The 21,939-nt window shown below is 42.3% G+C and overlaps 1 pseudogene; it reads right to left on the minus strand.

Annotated features, from left to right (window-relative positions):
- Nucleotides 1-20,598: 20,598 nt before the first annotated feature.
- LOC131815216 (large ribosomal subunit protein mL42-like) lies at nucleotides 20,599-21,037 on the minus strand (annotated as a pseudogene).
- Nucleotides 21,038-21,939: the final 902 nt, after the last annotated feature.

The raw sequence follows: 21,939 nt of genomic DNA on the forward strand, positions 1-21,939 counted from the left end.
CGGATTTAGGCTCACACTTGTATCTTTCTAAGGATGCTCTGATTTCTCCCCCCCGCCCCCGGTTCGAGAGGTCTGGTGGGCTACAAGCTGGGACACATTTCTAGTTTCTTCCTTCATCAGACGGCGAGTGGGGGGGGGGCGGTCCACACCATTTACTTAAATGTGAATTCCCAGACCGGGAACTTCAAACAAAGTTTTTACATTGTAAATAGTAGCAATTTTTCTGCCAGGGGTGGTTCGAATTCAGCTGTACTTGCCATCAGCATAATAATATAGAGCTGGTAGAAAAGGGAATCACTCATTAACAATTCGCCAGAGTGACTGATCTTTTTAAGGCCCTGCTTAAAGTCTCTTGGCGGCTTCCCACTGCCCTGAGAATAGAGCATAAAGCCCTGCCCCCACCCGCCTGGGGAAGGGGGTCAGGGGGGAGCTCTGCTGCCTCCCCAGCCTTTCCTCTGGCTTCTCAGAGCGTCCTCGGCCCCGGGGGACCCTTCTGTTCCCAGGACCTGCCTCGGTGTCCTTCTGGTGCTGGAGATACTCTCCGTCCGGCTAACCCCCAGGTCTCAACGTAGTTCTGACGCCCTGACCAAGTTCTGTCCTTCTGACTTACAGACCCCCGCAGCCCACACCTCCCTCCCTGAACACTTCTGTTGCTACTGCTGCCTCAGAGTGTTGTCAAGACGAAGCAACCGCTGACGTCAGGAGCATCCACCAAATGTTAACTTTCTACCCATTGTCAGTGGCCTTGCCCTCTCCTTCCTGCATCGTATGCTCAGGAGGGTAGAACACGCCTGTCGTGTTCCTCCCACAATGAGGACTGGGCTCGATTTGAATCATAGGTGCTCAATAGACATTGGTGGAATGAAGGAATAGACCCAAATTTGTTGGATGGAGGAAGTGGGGTGGGGGTTACTGTTTAATGGTTACAGGGTTTGTTTGGGATAATGAAACCCGTCTGGAGATGGATGGGGAGGGGGTGTACAATGAAATGGATGCACGTAATGCCACTGAAATGCACATAAAAATGCTTCTGTTGTAAGTTTATGTGATGTATATTTTACCACAATAAACAATTGTGTTGAATGAGTGCACGGTTGACTCTTTTAGCTTAGTCTTATTCAACGCTAATATTTTAATTCAATCAATATTCATAGAGCTCCTACTATGGGTAACAGAGTAAGGTACACTCTCTGACTGATGGGATAGTCTGTAAAATACAAGCAAATTTCACACCCAATCACCCTTTCTATGTAAACACTTTTAATCTAGACAGACAGGTGTTTTTTTGTTTTTTTTTTTAAGATTCTATTTATTGATTTGACACAGAGAGAGAGAGAGAGTGCAGCAGCAGAGGGAGAGGGAGAAGAAGAAGGGGGGAGAAGCAGACTCCTCACTGAGCAGGGAGCCTGATGTGGGACTTGATCCCAGAACCCTGGGATCATGATCTGAGCTGAAGGCAGACGCTTAACCTACTGAGCTGCCCAGGTGTCCCAGAAAAGATCTTATTTATCTTTATACCCCAAGTCGCAAGCACATAATATGTGCTCAACTAATGTTTGCTAAATCAAAAATAGGATGGGGCGCCTGGGTGGCTCAGTGGGTTAAGCCGCTGCCTTCGGCTCAGGTCATGATCTCAGGGTCCTGGGATCGAGTCCCGCATCGGGCTCTCTGCTCAGCGGGGAGCCTGCTTCTCTCTCTCTCTCTCTGCCTGCCTCTCTATCTACTTGTGATTTCTCTCTGTCAAATAAATAAATAAAATCTTTAAAAAAAAAAATAAAAAATAGGGCATTGACAATAGTCCAGTGTTTAAGGAGGTCTTTCCTCATTACAAAACGCTCCCTGCACCAAATCTTATATGGGGTCTCTGTCTTTCTTTCTTCTCCTTTCTCTTTCCTTCACGTTAACAGCCATCCCTGCCTGACTTGGCGGTTTCCTCAATTTCCTTATCCTTGTTTGGCCAGCTGTCTTTAGCTGTTCATCTCTTGCTCTCATTTGCACATGTCTAAGCAAATTTTACTATTTTTTTTTTTTTTTTAAAGAAAGGCAGACTGCCACATGCAGCAGCTCTTTTGGATGTGTCTGGAGTCTTGGAAGCTTGACTACCCTATGTTCTCCTACAAGTGGACCTTGAGAGCTTGTTTGGAGGTTCTAGCAGGGGAGCACAGCTACTCAAATACCCTTGACCGAAGAACGGTCCTCTCCTCGGTCGGGGAAGTCATACTGTCGACCAAGCACACAGCTTCGGGAGGGACACACACGGAGCAGTGAGGAGGAAGGGGACACCCACCTAGCCAGCCGGATCAGCCGAATCAACCCTGGCAATCAGTGGGGTGACAGATGTCGCAGCCAGATCTCCCTCACATCCCAAATCTCACTATTTTATACCTTCTGTGCCTTCTGCAAAGTCCGAGTCCTGGAGAAGAGTTACACTTGTCTCTGAGGAGAAAGATGAGTAGGGATAAGACAGGCTTAGCAGATGGGTTGGGCAACACACCCTGGAATCCCCAGACCCCCCCCCCCCAACCCGCCTGTCCCCAAACCTTCTGGGCATCTTTGGGGCGAGGGGTGAGTAAGACACACGGCGTCTCAGTAAGCAACCACACACCGTTTGCCCACTTGCTGTCAGCAAGTGACTGTCAGTTGCCCGGTGGTTTCTTTCACTTTCCACTGAATTAACTTCAGTCTTTTCATAATGGATGGAAGTAGATAAGAAGATATGGTGCAATAAAATATTAGGCAGCACTGTAGAGAAGGGAACATCAAAGCACAAAGCTAATCAGAGTGATAAAGAATATTCTGTTTGCGAGTCTGTGTCAAACAGCCTGACCAACGGGAGCGGTCTTTTGTAGGACTTGGCTTTCCAAGGTAGACATCATGGAACGAAGCCAAGAGGTACAGAGATCACATTGGGCTTCCATGCATCAGATGCATGGACATGGAGGTGGACTTCCCATTCTAGAACCATCTTCCTGATAGGCGTGACATAGCAGAGGGCTTCTGAGAACAGCCTCGAGCCAGGCTGCAAGACATAGAATCCATCCCCCTTACTTCCTACCTTCTGTGAACTGAGGCAAGTTTCCTGATCTTTCTGTGCCTCAGTTTTCTCATCTGTAAAATGACAATAATGATATACTTATTCAGGGAGTTTCCATGAGCATGAGATACACTAATACTAACTTGCAAAGCCCTTAGAACAATGCCAGGCTATTGAGTATTATATCAACATTTGATAAGTAAATAAAATCATAAATATAGTTAATGCACACCTTAGCACCCTCTGGCTTACAAAAGAATTTCATGTAGTTAGGATTACATCCCTTTTATGGATAGGAAAATAAGGTTCCTTAAGCATTTTGAGTCAAGGCTGATTAAAAGGAAAAATGAGCATATAATATCTTATATTTCTTTTTTTAATTTTTTTTTTTTTGAAAGAGAGAGTGCATACAAGCAGGGCAGAGGGAGAGGGTGAAACAGACTCTCTGCTGAGCAGGGACCCCAACATGGGACTTGATCCCAGGACCCTGAGATCATGACTGGAGCCGAAGGCAGACGCTGAACCAACTGAGCTACCGAGGCATCCCAGTATCTTTTATTCCTTATCCTTTCTCCAAGGGAAAGGATCAGCTCTCTTTTTTTCCTATTTCCACTGAAAAGAGCAGTTCAGCGGTTAATCACTTAATTTTTATTTGATTACTGTGATAATAAGTAGAACAGTTGTCATTCAAATAAAATATAGTTTGTATCGGTGTATATATGATGTGTGGCATGTGTCCATTCTAAGAATACTTAACCGTTGATCTTTATTATTACTATGGGTCCATTTTTCCTTGTTGCTCAAGGACCAGTATTAAAATGAATTTCATGCATATTAGTCTTAATGGTGTATGTTACTCTTATACTCCAACACCTGGGTTGAAATTCAGGCTAGCTGCCAGTGGCTTACTGTGGACTTTGGATTGAGAGAAGCTTCTCTTTCTTCTCTTTCTTCACCCATACTCAGAGTTACATGAGAAGTTTGTCCTCTGTTCTACAGTCATTGGCCTTTTTCTATTTTAAATAGGATGGTATGCATGGGCAAGGGTTCTTGAAGCAGCAGGACGAGCGAGAGGAGCAAGGCTGCCTTCCTCCCCAGACCCTGCAGAGCGGCGTTAAGTATACAGACTTCGAAGCTGGGGGCTCATATTAATGATACCATATATACGATATATAATTCATGCCATATTAGTATATCGGGCACTAAACTCCAGCTCTGCTATTTACTACCTGTGTGACTTTAGGCAAGACACTCCGTCTCTGTCCACTTTCTCATTCACAACATAGAAGTAATGGCAGAATCTGCCGTGCTGGGAAATGGAAACATTACATGAGTTAATGAATGTTAAGTATTTAGAACAGGCTCGGTTCATGGCAAACATGGGGTGAATGTTAGCTGTTAGCTCTATGCTCTGTTTTGCTCAGGACTTTCACGAGCCTCTTGTCTAAGTCAATGGCTTTCAAACACTCTTACCCATGATCTTCAGTAAGAAATCCATGTTATATCCCAACCCAGTACACTCACACATAAAAAACTAAATGGAAACTTAGCAAAACATGAATACTCTTGTACCTGCACTGTACTCCATTAATTTCTGTTAATTCTGTTCCCCTTTAAAGAAAAATACTGATAGTTCCCTATGAAATAGATTTCATAATCCACCAATGACTCCAATTGAAAACGCCTGCTCTTTGGTACCAGTGATATGCAGAATAATGTCTCTCTGACACATTCATGCCCTAATTCCTAGACCCTACGTTTTGTTACCTTAAGCAGCTAAAGGAACTTTGCAGATCTGATTAAGGTTACAGACTTGGAGAGGAGAGAATTCAACTCGATTGTCCAGGTGAGCTCAGTCTAATCACATGAGATTTTTTAAAAAGATTTGTATTTATTTACTTAAGAGAGAGACAGAGATAGAGAGTAGGGGGAGGGGGCTGAGTAGGGAGCCTGACGAGGGGCTCGATCCTAGGACCCCGAGATCATGACCTGAGCCAGAGTCAGACACTTAACTGACTGAGCCACCCAGGAATCCTTCATGTGAGATCTTAAAAAGCAGAGAAACTTCCCTGGCTTTGGTCAGAGAGAGATGTAAAGGAAGAAAGACTCCTTCTGCCGTTACCAGTGGTGAACCTGGTGAAGGTGCTGGCTATGAGCCAAACTAGGGCTGCTGGCTTCCTCCAGAAGCTGGAGAAGGCAAGGAAACAGATTCGACCTTAGAGCTTCCAGAATGGAATGCAGTCTCCAATGAGACCCATGTCAGGCTTCTTCCCTCCAAAATAATACATTTGTGCTGCTTAAGACACCAGATGTGTGATCATCTGTTATAGCAGCAACAGGAAACTGATACACTACCTAAGCTTGAAAACCTGACTTCACCTTTAACGACTCTCTCTTCCTAGCCTCGTGCCTTTCAATGAATCACCAATGCCTTCTGTTTCACCTTTGAGTGTCTCTGGTCCAATCCACACGCCTGCCCAATTTTCATGGCCACTGCCCTCACTCCGGGCCCCTGGATCTCTCTCTGGGATAATGAACCCTCCTAGCTGCTTTCCCTACTTCTGTGGCCCCCACATGCTCCACACCCTCCTCCTTCTGGCTTTCAGAGTCAACTTTCTCAATGACCAATGTGATGACCTCTCGGGACTTTTGATGCCTCATCATGCCCACAGGATAACATTTGAGGTCTTTGGTAGATATTTAAAGTGCTTCAGACGACCTGGCTTCAAATCCCCGAGGATATGTTTCCCTACTGCAATTTTCCCTATTCTTGTTCCTTAGAATATCGAATTTATAAAGTTACTTCACCGTCTCACTTTATTATACTTAGTGGTTTAATTTTCTTTGTTGTTTTGGCCTTAAAAAATTGCTTCTTGGAAACCAAAGAAGCATCCCTGCCTGTCAATCAGCCCACAGATTTTGTACCCCGACCAAGATCTCCAAGTGTCTCATTTATAATATGGCCCTCCAACCATAACACGTTTTACTTTTTTTTTTTTTTTTGAGATTTTATTTATTTATTTGACAGACAGAGATCACAAGTAGGCAGAGAGGCAGGCAGGGAGAGAAAGGAGGAAGCAGGCTCCCTGCGGAGCAGAGTGCCCAATGCGGGACTCCATCCCAGAACCCTGGGATCATGACCTAAGCCAAAGGCAGAAACCCACTAAGCCACCCAGGCACCCCACGTTTTACTTTTTAATTAGGGTGTTGGTGGCATAAGAACTCTCTTTTCATGCTTGGGAAAAGTAAACAAATTTGCCAAGCAGTATACTCTTTATTTGCATCTTTTGTATTAACGAGCCTCATTCAAAATGTGTACCAGTCTGTGTATTTGAAAGGTCCTGCGGGACCTAATGTCCAAACGTGATGCTGGAGGAATGTGTGATGTTGTCCCCCTGCCCTGCCAGCAGGAGTCCAGCATACTTTCTCACAGTCCGTATGTGAGAAGGAAGGCCATCCCCTATCAACCCAAGGCCCCTTGCCTTGACCCTGACCCCAAGGCTTCTCTGGCATTGCGTTTTGTTCTACATATCCCTTGTGGTTTAGCCAACTCACTCAGATCAAGGGCACAATTAAGTTTTGCTGCAGCCAGAGGAAATTTTATTTTATTTATTTATTTTTTTAATTTAAAGACTTTATTTATTTATTTGACAGACAGAGATAACAAGTAGGCAGAGAGGCAGGCAGAGAGAGAGGGGGAAGCAGACTCCCCGCAGAGCAGAGAGCCCTATGTGAGGCTCGATCCCAGGACCCTGGGATCATGACCCAAGCCAAAGGCAGAGAGAGGCTTTAACCCACTGAGCCACCCCCGGTGCCCCCAGAGGAAATTTTAGATGACAAAGTGCAAACGGTTGTAAAACACTGTATTAGTTTATGGTGTGCCTGGGTGGCTCAGTCTTTGGGCATCTGTCTTGGGCTTGGGTCATGATTCTGGGGTCCTAGGATCAAGTCCCACACTGGGTTCTCTGCTCAATGGGGAGTGTGCTTCTCCGTCTCCCACTCCCCCTGCTTGTGTTCCCTCTCTCATTGTGTTTCTCTCTGTCAAATAATAAATCTTAAAAAAAAACAAACCCCGAATACATTGTATTAGTTTAATCCAGCTGCTGTGACAAATTTGCACAGACCTGAACAAAAGGAATTTATTTTCTCACAGTTCTGGAGCCTAAAAGTTCCAGATTAAGGTGTCCGTAGGATTGGCTTTTTCTGAAACCTCTCTCCCTGGTGTGCAGATGGCCACCTTCTCGCTGTGTCCTCATGTGTCTTTCTCTGCGCACACATCTTCCTGGAGTCTGTCCGTGTGTGCAAACTTCCTCTTCTTATGAGGACACCAGTCAGATTGGACGGGGCCCAAGTTAATGGATTTATTTTAACTTAATGGGTTTTAATTTTAACTTAATCACCTCTTTAAAGTCCCTGCAACCCAATATAGTTCCATTCCAAGTTACCAGAGGTTTGGATCCCCCCCCCCAACTTAAGATTTATTTATTTATTTATTTGATGGGGATGGGTGAAGCACAGTCAGGGGGAGGGGGAGAGGGAGACACAGGCTCCCTACTGAGCAAGGAGCCCGACTTGGGCTGAATTCCAGGATCCCAAGCTGGGGCTTGATGCCAGGATCCCAAGATCATGACCTGATCTGAAGGTAGACACCCAACCAACTGAGCCAGCCAGGCGCCTCTGGAGGTTTGGATTTCAACACGGATTTGGGGAGTGGGCTGGGACAGACTCAGCCCAGAACAAAGAGTAAGGGCATTGCCTCCTGAAACTCTGATTTGCACACTCCCTTTCTCCTAACAAATTCCTCTAGGGTGCTGCTCAAAACCCCTCTTAGGGTCCTTCTGTTCAGGTGCTGTGGATCCTCAAGGCTGGGCTCTACCCTGTGGCCCTACTTTCATCTCTAGAAGAATCATGATTTTTTACAGGGTGGGGAGGGCCTCATACACCTGCCCCATATTTTTTGGTTATAATTTTCACACGTCACAGCCAGCTTATCAGCAACTCAGCTCGCCCAGCCGTGCCATAAGAACCCTGTTCTCTCTCCCTTTTTCCTGATGCTTTTTGCTGAGACTCTTTTGAAGACTATCCTCGGCCCTTATGTTAGCATTAGAGATGCTGAGGTACCATGCTCCACTCTTCCTGGCTTTTTTCTCCCCTTTATGCCCTGTTTTCTTTAAAAGCAACTTTCAGTATTACTCTATACTCTTTGCTGTATGCAGTCCCCAAAGTCCCACTCACCCCCCCCTCCCCCGAGCTTGAATCCAGATTCCCAGACACATCGTCTTTCCAATCAGAAATTCATAAAGTGTGGAGTGCCTGGGTGGCTCAGTCAGTTGAGTGTCCGACTCTTGATTTCAGCTCAGGTCATGATTTCAGGGCTGTGAGGTCGAGCCCCACGTCGGGCTCTGTGCTGAGTGTGGAGCCTGCTAGGATCCTCTCTTTCCCTCTGCCCCTGCCTCCATTCCCTGTCTCTCTCTCTTTCTCAAATAAATAAATAAATCTTAAAAAAAAAAAGAGAGAGAGAGAGAGAGAGAGAGTCTTAAAGATCATTTTCAATAAGACAGCAACACCACCTTCCTTTAAAATTTTCAGCTGTATAATTTGGGATCCTTTCCTCTTTGCTTCAGATCACAGCTTTTTTTTTTTTTTTTTTTTTTTAATTTTTTAACATGACATTGTTGCTTCATAGACCAGGGTCAAATATGACCACTATACTTAGCCACGCGGGAGGGACACCCTGGCCCTTGGCTATGGTCTGGGAGCCGCGGGGTAGCTCCTCAGAAGCGAGTCAGGAGACCAGCAATGCAACATGCTGGCAATGGCCATGGATTTGGGGACAGATAGCTCATGCCTTGAGCAATCACAAGTCCAAGGTCAGTGGCCTCTCCTGGGAAATCTGGTGGTTAGTACAGGTAGATATTCAGAGAACGGACGCGGGTAGCATAACCAATCTACACGGAGACTTATTTACAAGACTTCTGTTTTGTTTTGTGTTTTAGTTGGGTAATTGTGTGTGTATGTCAAGTGGGCATTAAAGGGTCCCAGCCTAAGGCAGTGTCACCCTGAGGGATCCTGAGAGAAACTCTGGTCCCAGGGTTTAACATCTGAAAAACCAAATTTGATTCTCGGGCGCCTGGAGCATCATGTTAGCATCCGTGTCTTTGCTTTGATCTTGCTTAGCTGGGATCTGATTATTTGCATTCAGGGTTTGCATTAATATTCAGGCTAACGAACAAGCAAGCCTGAAAATGCTGAGGTTGGCTGGCCAGCCCCCTTGTTAACCACTATAATTGAGGTAGGGTTGTGGTCATTAATATAAATGACAGTGACTCTCCTCAGTCATCTGGTCAGGAGGAAAGAGCATCAAACTAAGAGCAAAGGATCTGGTTCAAATCTCAGCCCCCTCTGGAACATTATTTTCTCCTCTCGGAGACATTTCCCTCACTTGCTAAAAAAATGAGAGGACTATCCTTAACATTTAATTTGCATTTTTGTAAAAATAACACACACATTGTTTAATGGTCAAATAATACTACAAGGCTTATCACAGAAAACAGCAATTCTTACGAAGAGGGCCACAATGATATCTCCCATCCCACAATGCTCTTCTTCTGAGACTCCCCTTCCTGGAAATGGAGGGGTCTGTGTTTTCTCCCTGCTAATCAGGGAAAACCCTTGTAACTGCTTTGACTGGCAGAGTATTATGTATTGGTCGGGGTTCCCCAGAGAAACAGATCAGGATATATATAGAGAGACAGACAGACAGACAAAGAGACAGACACATTGATTTACAATCAGGTATTGGCTCCCCCAGATATGGAGGCTGAGCAATCCCATGTCTGTCCTCCATGAGCTGGAGAAGGCCCAAGCAGTGTAGTTGTAGTTCAAAGACCCAAGAGTCTGGAGCTCTGAGGGCAGAAGACAGACGTTTCAACTCAAGTGGTCTGTGAGAGAGCGACTCCATCCTTCCTCCAACTTTTTGTCTTATTCAGGCCCTCAAAGAATTAGATGATGCCCCCCCGCACATGGAGATCCACTTTACTCAGTCTACTGAATCAAACACTAATCTCTTCCAGAAACCTCAAATGGATGCATGCACAAATACTGTTTAACCAGATAGTTGGACATTCCGAGATCCAGTCAAATTGACACAAAAAATGAACTATCATAGATGCGATGTGATGATATCCTGTTCTCTTGGGACATTCACCTCTGTGACCCTGAGCTGCCAAATGAGGAAAAAGCTCAAATTAGCCTACCTGGAGAGACCCCATAGAAAAGCCCTGGGAGAGGGAGACAGGATGAGAGGTGTGGCTAGGCTCCAGCTGCTCCAGCCCCACTCCATTTCCTGCATCCCAAACCACCCAGCAGAGCCCTTCCTGAAATCCTCAGGCCTAGGACCCTTGAGAGGCAATGCCTACAGTGGTTGTTACGGTTGAAAGCCACCAAGTTCTGGCCAATGTGTTACCTGCTTGTAGTAACCATAATGCTTCTGAACCAGCTCACGGTTCAGTATCATTCTGTTGAGAGCAGACTGTTTCCTTTCTTTTCCTTTTTGAAGAAAGAAAGGGTTGGGGATGGCGGACAGAAGGGGAGGGAGAGAAATCCTCAAGCAGGCTCCAGACCCAGCATGGAGCCCAACACAGGGCTCAATCCCACGGCCCTGAGGTCATGATCTGAGCTGAAATCAAGAGTCTGACGCTTAACCTACTGAGCTACCCAGGCACCAATCTCTTTCCTTTCTTCTAGCACCTTCTTCTTACCATACATAACTCCAGAAGAATTAATATGCTTATACAGGTATCCATCTCGGACATGCTACAATTTCACTTTCTCTTTGGTCCATCCTCTATTATCCCCTCTTTCCATTTCTACTTCCTCAATTACTTAAACATAATTATATCAAAATCTTGGCTTAAGTCAGTATTTATCTTTTGCCTTATCATTACTACCATGCAAGCACTGCTCACTGCTGAGCCAACTGACTCTTGACCACTACATTCCCTTTCTTTTTTTTTTTTTTTTTAAAGATTTTATTTATTTATTTGACAGAGAGAAATCACAAGTAAATGGAGAGGCAGGCAGAGAGAGAGAGAGGGAAGCAGGCTCTCTGCTGAGCAGAGAGCTCAATGCGGGACTCGATCCCAGGACTCTGAGATCATGACCTGAGCCGAAGGCAGTGGCTTAACCCACTGAGCCACCCAGGCGCCCTACATTCCCTTTCTTATTTCTCACTTGCCCCCTTGCTCTGTTTCTCATATCATTACCACTTCGTCCTGCCACACTCCTCAATTAGATTGCAAAAAAAAAAAAAAAAAAAAAAAGTCAAACTAGAGTGTGAAGACGAAAGATAGTCTACGTGGTTAAATCCAACATGCAGTCTATCCATCCATTTCCAATGCCCCTGGCATCCATTGTCTTGGAGCCTCTGGTCCCCTGTGCCTCAGTGGACTGGTATGCTCTCCAAGTGCAACTTCTGTCCAGAGGTTTCCTGTTGCCTCTCCCCTGCAGCAGGCCCCTTTCGTCCTGACTCCTTCTTGTGTTACTGTCTCGTTTAAGTGGAGCACAACCTCTAGGGGCTTCCTCCGGGAGGAGGTGCAGGAAGGGGAAGTGCTGAGAGTTTCTTTGGCAGAAAATGTCTTCATTCTCTTCTGTCACGTGATTAATACTTGGCTGAAGTAGAGGATTCTGGGTTGAAGATCTTTTCTTCTCAAAAGTTTGAAGGTGTTATTCTCTGGTCTTTCCAGTATGCAATGCCATTCTTCTTCTTGTTTTTGTTTTTTTTTTTTTTTAAGATTTTATTTATTTATTTATTTATTTGACAGAGAGAAATCACAAGTAGATGGAGAGGCAGACAGAGAGAGACAGAGGGAAGCAGGCTCCCCGCTGAGCAGAGAGCCCGATGCGGGACTCTATCCCAGCACCCTGAGATCATGACCCGAGCCGAAGGCAGCGGCGTAAACCACTGAGCCACCCAGGCGCCCCATGCAATGCCATTCTTGAGAATTCCCCTGCCATTCTGATTCCAGAATCATATTTTGAGACTTAATTTTGTTGTTGTTCTAGAGACACTTCTGGCATTTCCTCTTAATCTCTGGTGTTCTGAATCAGTATGAAGATAAGACTGAGTGTAGATTTTGTTCTCCTTCATTTTTCTGGATAGGCCCTTTGAATCTAGAGGCCTGCTTTCCTATTCTCAGAAGTGCATGACTTCTTTTCTTCTCTCTGTTTTATTTCTTAAATCTCTATTAGTTGGCTATTGGGTTACCTGAATTAATCCTTTCAGTTTTAAAATCTTTTCTTCCAAAAGATAAAAATAAAATAAAATAAAATAAAAATCTTTTCTTCCTTATTTCCAATCTTTCTATGTTATGGGAAATTTCCTTATTCTTAAAAATTTGCTCTCATTTTGTCTTTTCTCTCTGAGAATTCCAATTAATTTCTGAAGGTGTTTTTGGCTCTGTTTCTAGCGTTGGCTTTGCTTTTGTACTCATCTATTATAGTTTCTGCCTTTCATAGGGGACTCTTCACTCCAACGTTCAGCAGTCGCATTACACAGTGATGTGGTAAGAAGCTGAAAGGAAACATGGCTGGTGCTTGGTAAAGCTGTTTCACGGCAGGGCAACAGGCCCACCTCTCTAGGCTGGCAATTCCGTGTTTTAGCTGAACACTGAGAGTCATTCTTCTGCCTGATGATCGGCTGTACACCTAGGTGACAGGGTTCCCTGCTCAGTTGGGAATCTACTTCTCACTTTCCTTCTGCCCCTCCCCCTGCTCATGCTCTTTTTCTCTCTCAAATAAATAAAATCTTAAAAAAATCATTCTATTTATTTATTATAGATTTATTTTAATTTATATAATTTTTAAAATCTTCATCATCATGATAAATGTATTATTTTTTCTCTTTTTTTCTTTATATATTCACATTTTCTTCCATTTTTTAAATGAACATATAATGTGTTATTTGCTTCAGGGGTACAGGTCTGTGAATAATCAGGCTTACACATTTCACAGCATTCACCATAGCACATGCCCTCCCCAATGTCCATAACCTAGTCACCCTCTCCCTCTTCCCCCGCCCTTCCAGCAACCCTCAGTTTGTTCCCTGAGATTAAGAGTCTCTTATGGTTTATCTCCCTTCCTGGTCCCATCTCATTTCATTTTTCCCTCCCTTTCCTTCACGAGCCCCCACCCTGCCTCTCAAATTCCTCATATCAGGGAGATCATATGATAATTGTCTTTCTCTGATAGACTTATTTCGCTCAGCATAATACCCTCTAGTTCCATCCACGTCATTGCAAATGGCAAGATTTCAGGTTTTTTGATGCTACATGGTATTCCATTGTATATATATACCACATCTTCTTTATCCATTCATCTGTTGATGGACATCTAAGCTCTTTCCATAGTTTGGCTATTGTGGACATTGCTGCTAGAAACATTTGGGTGCATGTATCCCATCAGATCACTACATTTGTATCTTTAGCCTAAATACCCAGTAGTGCAGTTGCTGGGTCATAGGGTAGCTCTATTATCAATTTTTTGAGGAATCTCCATACAGTTTTCCAGAGTGGCTGCACAGCTTGCATTCCCACCAACAGTGGAGGAGGGTTCCCCTTTCTCTGCATCCTCGCCAGCACTTGTCATTTCCTGACTTGTTAATTTTAGCCATTCTGACTGGTGTGATGTGGTATCTCACTGTGGTTTTGATTAGTATTTCCCTGATGCTGAGTGATGTTGAGCACTTTTTTTTTTCCAGAAAATCTTTTATTGGATAACTGATAGTCTTCTAACAATGTGTATGTAGGGGTGTGTGTGTGTGTGTGTGTGTGTGTACTCATGATCTCATGAGTACTTATGCTCTCCTTTATCTCATCTATCCCTGCACCAACCTTCCCTTTAGCAACCACCAGTTTGTTCACCATATTTATCTGTTTTTTTGTTTGTCTCCCCTTTTTTTTTCTTTGTTAATTTGTTTTGTTTCATTGTTTTTTGTATTGTTTCATTGTTCATTTGTTTCATTTTTTTTCATTTATTCATTTGTTTTGTTTGTTTCATTTGTTTGTTAAATTCCACATAGGATTGAAATTATATGACATTTATCTTTCTCTAACTGATTTATCTCACTTAGCATTACACTGTCTAGCTCCGTCCATTTTGTGGCAAGTGGCAAGATTTCATTCTTTTTTTTTTTAATTTTTTATTTTTTATAAACATATATTTTTATCCCCAGGGGTACAGGTCTGTTGGCCATTTGGATGTCTTCTTTGCAGAAATGTTTGTTCATATTTTCTGACCATTTCTTGATTGGATTATTTGTCCCTTGGGTCTTGAGTTTGGTAAGTCCTTTATAGATTTTGGATAATAGCCCTTTATCTGGTATGTCATTTGCAAATATCTTCTCCCATTCTGTCAGTCGCATTTTGGTTTTGTTGACTGTTTCCTTTGCTGTGCAAAAGCTTTTGATCTTGATGAAATCCCAATAGTTCATATTTGCCCTGGCTTTCCTTGCCTTTGGCAATGTTTCTGAGAAGAAGTTGCTGTGGCTGAGGTCAAAGAAGTTGCTGCCTGTGTTCTTCTCAAGGATTTTGATGGATTCTTACCTCATATTGAGGTCGTTCATTCATTTTGAGTCTATTTTTGAGTGTGGTGTGAGGAAATGGTCCAGCTTCATTCTTCTGCGTGTGCCTGTCCAATTCTCCCAACATCATTTGTTGAAGAGATTGTCTTTTTTCCATTGGACATTCTTTCCTGCTTTGTCAAAGATTAGTTGACTATAGAGTTGTGGGTCCTTTTCTGGGCTCTCTATTCTGTTCCACAGATCTATGTGTCTGTTTTCATGCCAGTACCATAGTGTCTTGATGATTACAAATTTTTTTTAAAAAGATTTTATTTATTTATTTGACAGAGAGAGAGGAAACAAAAGCAGGGGGAGTGGGAGAGCGAGAAGCAGGCTTCCAGCTGAGCAGGGAGCCTGATGTGGGACTTCATCTCAGGACCCTGGGATCATGACCTGAGTTGAAGGGAGATCCTTAATGACTGAGCCACCCATGCGCCCTGATGATTGCAGTTTTGTAATAGAGCTTAAAGTCTGGAATTGTGATGCTGCCAACTTTGGTTTTCTTTTTCAACATTCCTCTGGCTATTCGGGGTCTTTTCTGGTTCCATATAAATTTTAGGATTATTTGTTCCATCTCTTTGAAAAAAAATGATGTTATTTTGATAGGGTTTGCATTAAATGTGTAGATTGCTTTAGGTAGCATAGACATTTTCACAATATTTATTCTTCCAATCCATGAGCATGGAACGCTTTTCCATTTCTTTGCATCTTCCTCAATTTCTTTTATAAGTACTTTAGTTTTCTGAGTACAGATTCTTTGCCTCTTTGGTTAGGTTTATTCCTAGATATCTTATGCTTTTGGGTACAACTATAAATGGGATTGACTCCTTAATTTCTTGTTCTTCTGTCTTGTTGGTCTATAGAAATGCAACTTATTTCTGTGCATTGATTTTGTATCCTGACACTTCGCTGAATTCCTGTACATGTTCTAGCAGTTTTGAAGTGGAGCCTTTCGGGTTTTCCACATAAAGTACCATATCATCTGCAAAGAGTGAGAGTTTGACTTCTTCTTTGATGATTTTAATGCCTTTAATTTCTTTTTGTTGTCTGATTGCTGAGGCTAGGACTTCTAGTACTATGTTGAATAGCAGTGGTGATAGTGGACATCCCTGCCATGTTCCTGACCTTAGGGGAAAAGGTCTCAATTTTTCCCCATTGAGAATGATATTCACTGTGGGTTTTTCATAGATGGCTTTGGTGATATTGAGGTATGTACCCTCTATTCCTACACAGTGAAGAGTTTTGATCAAGAAGGAATGCTGTACTTTGTCAAATGCTTTTTCATCATCTATTGACAGTGTCATATGGTTCTTGTTCTTTCTGTTATTAATGTATTATATCACATTGACTGACTTGCGGATGTTGAACAAAACTTGCAGCATGGGAATAAATCCCACTTGGTCATGGTGAATAATCCTTTTAATGTACTGTCGGATCCTATTAGCTAGTATTTTGGTGAGAATTTTTGCATCCATGTTCATCAGGGATATTGGTCTGTAATTCTCCTTTTTTGATGGGGTCTTTTCTGGGTTTGGGATCAAGGTAATGCTGGCCTCATAAAATCAGTTTGGAAGTTTTCCTTCCATTTCTATTTTTTTTAAAGCATTTCAGGAAAATAGGTATTCATTCTTCTTTAAATGTTTGGTAGAATTCCCCTGAGAAGCCATCTGGCCCTGGCCTCTTGATGTTGGGAGATTTTTGATGACTGCTTCAATCTCCTTACTGGTTATGGATCTGTTTGGGTTTTTTATTTTCTCCTGGTTCAGTTCTGTAGTTTATACGACTCTAGGAATGCATCCATTTCTTCCAGATTGTCAAATTTGCTGGTGTATTGCTGCTCATATGTTCTTATAATTGTTTGTATTTCTTTGGTGTTGGCTGTGATCTCTCCTCTTTCATTCATGATTTTATTAATTTAGGTCTTTTTTCTTTTTGATAAGTCAGGCCAGGGCTTTACCAATCTTCTTAATTCTTTCAAAGAACTATCTTCTAGTATCGTTGATCTGTTCTACTGTTCCTTTGATTTCTATTTCATTGATTTCTGCTCTGATCTTTATTATTTCTTTTCTCCTTCTGGGTTTAGGGTTTATTTACTGCTCTTTCTCCGGCTGCTTTAAGTGAAGGGTTAGGTTGTGTTTCGGAGACCTTTCTTGTTTCTTGAGAAAGGCTTGTATTACTATATACTTTTCTCTCAGGACCGCCTTTGCTGTGTGCCACAGATTCTGAAGAGTTGTGTTTTCATTTTCATTTGTTTCCATGACTTTTTTTTTCAATTCTTCTTTAATTTCCTGGTTGACCCATTCATTCTTTAGTAGGATGCTCTTTAGCCTCCATGTATTTGAGCTCTTTCCAACTTTCCTCTTGTGGTTGAGTTTTAATTTCAAAGCATTTTAGTCTGAAAATATGCAGGGAATGAGCTCAATCTTTTGTTAGATCTTCTTGTTGGAAAGACCCTTTAAGTATTGCATAGTGTCCTTCCTCATCTCTTCTTACAGTCTTTGGCTTAAAATCTAATTGGTGTGATATAAGGATTGGCACTCCAGCTTTCTTTTGATGTCCATTAGCATGGTAAATGGTTTTCCACCACTCATTTTAAATCTGGAGACATCTTTGGGTCTAAAATGAGTTTCTTGCAGAGAGCATATCAATGAGTCTTGTTATTTTATCCATCCTGATACCCTGTGTCTTTTGATTGGGGCATTTATCCCATTTACATTCAGGGTAACTATTGAAAGATATGAATTTAGTTCCACTGTATTGCCTGTGAGGTGACAGTTACTGTATATTGTCTCTGTTCCTTTCTGGTCTGTTACTTTTAGGTTCTCTCTTGGCTTAGAGGATCCCTTTCAGTGTTTCCTGTAGGCCTGGTTTGGTATTTGCAAATTCTTTTAGATTTTATTTGTCCTGGAAGCTTTTTATCTCTCCTTCTATTTTCAATGAGAGCCTAGATGGATATAGTATTCTTGGCTGCATATTTTTCTCGTTTAGTGCTCTGAATATATCCTGCCAGTCCTTTCTGCCCTGCCAGGTCTCTGTTGGATAAAGCTGCTGCCAATCTAATATTTCTACCACTGTGTATTACAGACCCAAGCTGCTTTCAGGATTTTTCTCTTTGTCATTGAGATTTGTAAATTTTACTATCAGATGGTGGGGTGCTGATCTATTTTTATTGATTTTGAGGGGGTTTCTCTGTGTCTCCTGGATTCTGATGCTTGTTCCCTTCCCCAAATTAGGGAAGTTCTCTGCTATAATTTGCTCCAATATACCTTCTGCTCCCCTCTCTCTTTCATCTTCTTTGGGATTCCAATTATTCTAATATTGTTTTGTCTTATGGTATCACTTCTCTCTCGAATTCTCCCCTAATGACCCAGTGGTTTTTTGTCTTTCTTTTTCTCAGCTTCTTTATTCTCCATCATATGGTCTTCTATATCACTCATTCTCTCTTCTGCCTTATTTATCCTGGCAGTAAGAACCTCCATTTTTTATTGCACCTCATTAATAGCTTGTTTGATTTCAACTTGGTTAGATTTTAGTTCTTCTATTTCTCCAGAAAGGGTTTTTATTTATCCAGAAAGGGCTTTTCTAGTGTTTTCTATGCTTTTTTCAAGCCTGCTAGCATCTTGATAATCATCGTTCTGAACTCTGGTTCTGACATCTTACTAATGTCTGTATCTATTAGGTCCCTAGCTGTCAGTACTGCCTTTTGTTCTTTTTTTTTTTTTTTTTTTTGAAGTGGATTTTTCCACCTTGTTATTTTATCCAGATAAAAATAGATGAATGAGAGAACAAAATACTAAAAAAGTAGCAACGACCCCAGAAAAATATACATTAAGCAAATCAAACGAGACCTGAAACTGGGAGAAGAAAGGAGGAAAAAAAATTTTTATACACATTTGTATATATGTATAAAAAATTTTTTTAGACTGGTGAATATGGTGAATAAAACAGAGTCACACACTTGATTCTGGGTGTATTTTGGTCTGTTAGAAGAAAGTGCCTCCCAAAATTTTAAAGAAAGAAAAGAAAGAAAGAAAAATTTATATATATACAAAAATGAGAGTACTCATGATAAAAGGATGAAATATGACTGTAACAATGAAAATTAGAAAAGATTCTAAAAAAGGAATTGGTAAGATAAGAAGTTGGTTGAAAAAAGAGTGGGGGAAAGGAGAGAATGTGATTAGGCTGGAGACTAGAACAAAGCCATATGCTAGATTTAGGGTATATTTTGGTCTGTTAGAAGAAACTGCATCCCAAAATTTTAAAGAAAGAAAAACTTATATTACACAAAAAATAAGGTTAAATACAATGAAGAGCTAGAACGACTTAAACAATGAAAATTTAAAAAGATTTTTAGAAAGGTATTGATAAGATAAAATAGTTTTAAAAGGTTAAAGTAGGCAAGAGGAAAAATTTTTAAAAATAGAATAAGAAAAAAAAAATAAAAACAATTTAGCTTTGAATGGAAGACTAAAGAATCATGGGGAAAAAGCCATGAATTCTGTATGCTGCATTCCACTAGCTCTTCTCATTGACCAGTGATCTTGGTCTTGGCTGGATGTTCTTGCTGATCTTCTGCTGGAGGGTCCTGTTGCCCTGATTCTCAAATGTTTTTGGCCGAGGTGGAACTGCACCGCCCTTGCCGGGGCCATGCTAAGCAATCTGCTCGGGTTCACGCTCAGAGCTTTTGTTCCCTGAGTGCTTTCCGTATCACTTTGGAGGACGGGAATGAAGATGGCAGCTGCCCAGTCTCTGGCCTGGAGGAGCCAAGAGCTCAGGGCCCCACTCCTCAGTGCACCTTGGAGAAAAGCCATCAGTCCCTCCCATCTCCCTGGTCTCTGGCCACACTCCGAGCTCACCCGGCCTGTGACTGAGCGTTTCTATCTCTGGCGGATGGCCCCGTTTGGAGTCTCCAAACCTGGCAGGTTCCTGCTGTGCTCCCACACCACTCCTCCTGGAGGAGGAAGGCGAGTCTCCCCGGATCTGATACTTATAGAGTCCCTGCTCAAAAAGCAGTTCCCCGGCTGTGGCTCGGATCACAGTTTAAGGTAACCCCAAGCTGAGAGCCCCTCCTCGACTCTGTCTTTGTAGCCAGCTTCCCTGTTCCGATACCTGGGGGCTCCGCCACACTCAGACACCCCCGGTCTTTCTGTGACCCCAAGGGTCCCCAGACCACACTGTCCCCATGAAGGCTCCACCCCACTTAGCCTCTGGAGTGATGTCCCTCAGTGAAGCAGACTTCTGAAAGTTCTAATTGTGTGCTCCGCTGCTGTGCCACTTGCCGGGAGCTGGCCCTTCCCCCCGCGATCTATCCTCTCATACATCACTGGATTCACTTCTCCACACGTCCTACCTTTCAGAAAGTGGTTGTTTTTCTATTCCCAGAATTGCTGCTCTTCTTCTCTTCTATCTCCTGTGGAGTTTGTAGGTGTTCAGAATGGTTTGATAACGATCTAGCTGAACTCCTGGGATCCCATTTAGGTCTCCTACTCCTCCACCATCTTGCTCCTCCTGTGATAAATATATTCTTTAATCCCCATCCCTTATTCTCTTATTTCCCCATCCATCTGTCCCTCTCCCCTGCCCCACTGACCAGCAGTGTGTTCTTTATAGTTAAGAGTTTGGTTTTGGTTTGTGTCTTTTTTTTTTTTTCCTTTGTTTGTTTATCTTCTTTCTTAAATTTCACATGTGAGTCAGATCGTACAATATTTGTCTTTCTCTGACTTATTTCTCTTAGCATAGTACTCTTTAGCTCTAGCCACATCATTGCAAATAACAAGATTTCATTCTTTTTTATGGCTGAGTAATATTTCACCACATATACCACTTTTTTTTACATGAACACATTTTATTATTATTTTGCTATATAACATATTAGTGAATATACTCAGTGCATTTCCTCAAATGCCAAATGAGACACAAGATAACATCCTTTCTATTCCTGAAAACCTCAGTATCATCTGTCTTTTGGAGGATCCAGTTTCCTACGATGTCTATGATGCTGTCCACGAGGATACCAATGGTGCTTAGTAAAGAACATTTTGCTAAGTTGTTCTATCATGGGTCCTTGCTCAAAGTGCTCATTTTTTTCCTTCTAATCTGGTTTTCAGCACTTGGTCATGTGTTTCTTCATTATCATGCAGAGGATCTGGCTGAGGAATAGGTTGTGTATGTTCCTATGGAATGTCCTCAGAAGCGTGGTAGCACACTATCGTTCTGCCATCAGAGGGCAAAGCAAGCTCTACTTTGCAATTACAGTCATTTGGTAGAGGAGAATATGTAGATTTATGACAAACACAATATAAAGCTCCATTTTGAATTGGAAATAAATGTTTCCAGACAGTTCTGTTTGATATCACCCATTTTACTGCTGCTAATGCCGCAGTGAATCAAGATGCTTATTGGGTGGTATGAAAGAAGATGATTTGAAGAGAAACTGATTTTAATATCTTCTTCAGGGTATATCTATTTTCATTCCTGACAGCTGCTCACCACGAGCCCGCCATTCTACCTCAATATACCACATTTTCTTTTTCCTTTTTTTTTTTTTTTAAAACATTTTCTTTATCCATTCACCAGCCAATGGACGCTTGGACTGTTTCCATAGCTTGGCTATTGTAGATGATGCTGTTATACACACAGGGATGCCTGTGTTCCCTTGAATTAATGTTTTTGTATTTTGGTGGTAAATACCTATTAGTGCAACTGATGGGTCATAGGGTAGCTCTATTTTTAATTTTTGAGGAACATCCGTACTGTTTTCCACAGTGGCTACCAGCTTGCATTCCCACCAACAGTGCAGGAGGGTTCCCTTTTCTCTGTATCCTCACCAACACTTTTTGCTTGTGTTGTTGATTTTAGCCCTTCTGACTGGTGTGAGGTGGTATCTCTTTGTAGTTTTGATTTGCATTTCCCTGATGATGAATGATGTTGAGCATCTCTTCATGTGTCTGTTGACCATCTGAATGCCTTCTTTGGAAAAATGTTTGTCCGTGTCCAATTTTTGTAAAGATTTTATTTTTAAGCAGTCTCTATACCCAACATGGGGCTTGAACCCACAACCCTTAGATCTGAGCCAGCCAGGTGCCCCATATGATGCCTATTTTTTAATTGAATGGTTTTTTGGGTATTGAATTGTATCAGTTCTTTTTTTCTTTCTTTTATTATTACTTTTTTTAATAGAGAGAGAGAGCATTGCTGGAGAGGGGCAGAGGGAGACAGAGAATCTCAAGCAGGCTCCACACTCAGCACAGAGCCCAACAGAGGGCTCGATCTCATGACCCCAAAG

The sequence above is a fragment of the Mustela lutreola genome, chromosome 14, assembly GCF_030435805.1.
Source record: "Mustela lutreola isolate mMusLut2 chromosome 14, mMusLut2.pri, whole genome shotgun sequence".
NCBI classification, from domain to species: Eukaryota; Metazoa; Chordata; class Mammalia; order Carnivora; family Mustelidae; genus Mustela; species Mustela lutreola.